The sequence below is a fragment of the Lissotriton vulgaris genome, chromosome 12, assembly GCF_964263255.1.
Source record: "Lissotriton vulgaris chromosome 12, aLisVul1.2, whole genome shotgun sequence".
Lineage (NCBI taxonomy): Eukaryota > Metazoa > Chordata > Amphibia > Caudata > Salamandridae > Lissotriton > Lissotriton vulgaris.
The window spans coordinates 658228636-658232864 of NC_141700.1; the positions used below are offsets into that span (position 1 = coordinate 658228636).

The 4229-nt window shown below is 44.0% G+C and overlaps 1 non-coding gene across 1 annotated transcript; it reads left to right on the top strand.

The window, feature by feature from the left end:
• Window positions 1-1509: 1509 nt before the first annotated feature.
• Window positions 1510-1582, top strand: TRNAM-CAU (transfer RNA methionine (anticodon CAU)). The gene has a single exon. It is a non-coding gene; the product is annotated as a tRNA-Met (tRNA).
• Window positions 1583-4229: the final 2647 nt, after the last annotated feature.

Consider the following 4229-nt stretch of genomic DNA (forward strand, 5'->3'; position numbering starts at 1 on the left):
AGTGGGGGTAACCATGTCAAAGGGGGCACTTTCCTACAGTGCCAACCTCCCGGGTCCTGGCCCACCCCGGGGGGCTTACTTTTGAAAATGGCAAAAGCCTGGCATATCGTCTTTTAATCAGTGCCTCGGGTCCTCTGCGGATCTGTGGTATAGTTACAGAAAATATTACGTTTTTGGCCCAGTACAGGTGGGGGGGGGGGTCCCTTAGGGAAGCCCACCAGTCCTAGGGGGGCATGGTATCCCTACCCTAACCCTATTTGTTTTTTTAACCTTGTTTCAGGACAGGGAACTGAGCTTCTGAGTCCTAAAATAGCTGTTGCCACATCTACGTTGATATGGTGCCAGCCAATCAGATTGTATCTTTTGATCAGTTATTTCCACAAATCCTTAACCATGTGGTATATACATACATTTTAAACTTAATTTCGCAAAATGTACTGAATGGATGTACACCAAATCACAAAAAGCACACTTTCTAGCCCAAGATCTAGCTTTCTGCCAAATTTGGTATAATTCCAGTTAGCCAGTTTGGCTGTAGGAGAGTCTATTTTTTCAATCGAAAAATTTGTGAGGAACATGTGTTTTGGGCACACCCCCCCTTTTTTCCTTGGCCCGCGCTTGACAAATCACCCCAAAATTTCATGGAAGGAGGTGAGATGGATTAACTTTTTTTGAAAAGTTTTGTTAAGATTTGTCAAACAGTGCCAAAGTAACAAATACACACATGTACTTACCCTCATATATACAGGTACATCTCTATACAAAGCAAAACCCTGTAACTATGAAAATATTTATCTATTGATATAATTCTTATATCCTTAAGAAATATAAGACTTCATGTACAAAAACACATATACATGCACATAGCCATATTTAAATACCCACACTTGCATGCCCATGTAATGCATAAACATGCATGTGTTTCCATACATAATAAGGTTTGTATGTCTTGTTCATACTGTTGCTGTAACTTCCAGCATTGTGGGTATTGTGGTCACGTAAGAAAGAGCAAAGTCTTCCACCCCCCGTTGGATATTTATGTTGTGATTTTCTTCCAGATGAAAAAGTTCTCCTGCTATTTACTGGCAAATATTTTGGGCAATATAAAGCAACATAAAGGTGGATCTTCTGCCAGCCAGTAGAGGGCTCTCAAGGCATGTAGGAGCATATTTATATGGTATAAAGGTATATTTGTTGTTTATTATGTGGCCACCTACGTAAAAAAAAAAAAAAGATAACAAATATCATATTTACCTTGTAACTACTAAGACTGGCCATAGCAATTAAGAAAATCGCCAAAGCATTTTAAGAACAGTTTCTTTGGAACTGGCACAGAAAATGCCTAAAAAAATGTAGAAATGATAGCAAATAATGTTTTATTTTTCAGGTTAAACTGCTGCAATAACATGACTAAAAAAATTTGACCAGGTAAAATACCAGAATAAGAAATTCAACTGTCATTTACCTGGTTTTTACTTTATAAACACCGTGCTCGGAGGAATTTGCAGAGCCTCGTTAGCGCAGTAGGCAGCGCGTCAGTCTCATAATCTGAAGGTCGTGAGTTCGAGCCTCACACGGGGCACAATGTTTTGCAGACACAGACAAGCTATTTTAAATGTACCTTGTACTTCGCATCTCAATTCTGAAACGCGAGTGATAAAATATACTCACAAAATTCAACTTTAACGTTTGCTTTTATGCGCTTTCATTTTGCCAGGTGATAACATCGCATGAGTAGTCCTGCACCACATGCCAGCCGTTTGTTTTCAGAGTTCTAAATGACAACACGGAAGAAAAGACATCATGCCAGCTCCATGTAATCATTTATAGACCTGTACTTTAAATCGGAGTCGTTCAAGCAAGGAAAGAATAGTCTAGAAGATGATCTCCACTCCATCTGTCTAATTACGAACTGCTGAAAACAAATGGCTCAGCATATTTCACACTAGCCAACGATACGCCCGGTGGTCAGGGGCCATGTTTGAATGGGAGTGTATTTTCACATTCAAACGGGAAGGTGCGTATGAGGCCGCCATATTGGTAGTGTTATAAATGTATCACAGAGATACAAATACCTCGAGTTTCCTAGTAAGCTTCAAAGTGTGCGATAACCCTATTGTCTGGTGAGGTTTATGTGGTTTTGCAGCACTGAGCCTCTCTCTATACCGTGGTGGGTAGCGGGATTTCTTCTTTAGTGATCCGATAAAATAGCGAAGACTGCAAATGCTTGTCTTTAAAACTAAGACAAGACTGGCTGTTATTTTAGAAATACTAAATGTGCTCTAACATTATTTAATGCATGTTATTCCTGGTGTATTTATCATAGAAACCCAACGAATGGTTTCAACGGCCGGATTGAGCATCCAAACGAAATACAGAGACATCAAATCTGGCTCATGCATGTGAGATCCCACATTTTTAGGGCTCGACCTCTGCCAATGCGCAAGAATTGCAGATGTCGAACATGTTATGGCTTATCCAGACCTTAACTAAAGGGGCGATTTGATGCTGTGCTCGTGAAAAAGCGCGTGCACAGCATCAAAGCCACCAGCCTCCCCCTTCAAGCTTACCCCAGCGTGCGCTCTGGCATTTCTCCTCCCCTAATTATTCACTGCCCACGGCCGGCACATCAAAGGCTGCTGCTCCCCGTGCGTCTCGTCACCCTTACTCTCAGATATTCTTCCCTTCTTGCCTCTCCCCGCCCCCCCCACGTTCCCTGGCCTGCACACTTAACTTTCCCTAGCTCCGATGCCTGGGACTTCATTCCGCTTTTTTTTTTTTTTACACTGCATTTACCAATGCTTGTTTTTTTAAATTTGCCACCTTGCATTTCTATCTACCCCTCCTTCCTCTCTCCCTCCCTCCCTATCGCTCAGCGCCGAGGCCGAGCCCCTGGCACAGCTTTGCAACGGAGGCCCTCGGCAACAGGGAGAGTCGATTTACACAGGCAGAAATGCAGCCTCTAGACTCTGCAGCCTGGGCCTACATACAAACAGGCAACCATGGACACGAAGAAACGACATAGCAAAAATATATCAACCTAACCATGGAGACTTTATGGCGACCATTTGCACTGCTCCAGGCAAATACCAGATCAGGCCTCTTTTGCTGTTAAACGATTGACAGTTATTACCCAAATCAAATAACTCTTGTTTTGTAGATCACGAAAGCCTTGGCTGCCCCTGCCAGAGCACAATTCCCATACAGAGCAACAACACCTATGCTCATTTGATCTCTCATTCAGTGAGGTTTTTCTTCGCAGTGTCAAACATAACTTTGCCATACATGCAGACGCATGCTTGTTAACTTACCCTTATTTGGATGATGTCCGCTTTTCAGTGATTTTCGCCATCTCACAAAGCACCATGCTTCTAAAGACTTCAATATGGGTAACCATTTTTGCAAACCTGCAACACCTTCCTAAAGAGGTTTAGTCCTCATTGAATGTATGTGATGAAATCAACCTCATTCGCGAGTCAACAAAAAGGTTGACATTAATACACAGGTCCCGTGATGCAAATTTAAGAAGAAAAAAAAAACAGCCCTTCGTCCCATTCACTCCAGACATCTCCATTCGCACCTCTGCATTATCTTCCTAGAGCACAACCACCAGAGACGAGTTGTTCCCAAATAAAACACAGTGACTGCTACTTGAGGCCCTGAAATTAGAAGTGTGCACAATGCAGTTTCCGGGATCGGACATTAGCACAACTGATTTAAATATGCCTCAAGTTTTAACACGTAGAACAATGATGGAAATTATAAAGCCAGTTCACAAGAGAAGCAACATTCCAGTTTTCACTCGCACAGCCACCATACAGCTCCACCGATGCATCCACCACTCAGCTCCACCACACAGCTCCACTGATGCACCCACCACACAGCTCCACCAATGCACCCACCACACAGCTCGACCGATGCTCCAACTAAGCTCCACCAATGCACCCACCACACAGCTCCACCAATGCACCCACTAAGCTCCACCAATGCACCCACCACACAACTTCACTGATGCATCCACCACAGAGCTCCACCGAGGCACCCACCACACAGCTCCACCGAGGCACCCACCACACAGTTCTACCATGCCCCCACAACACAGCTCCATCGATGCACCCAGCACACAGCTCCACAGATGCACCCACCACACAGCTCCACTGATGCACCCACCACACAGCTCCACCGATGCACCCACCACACAGCTCCACTGAGGCACCCACCACACAGCT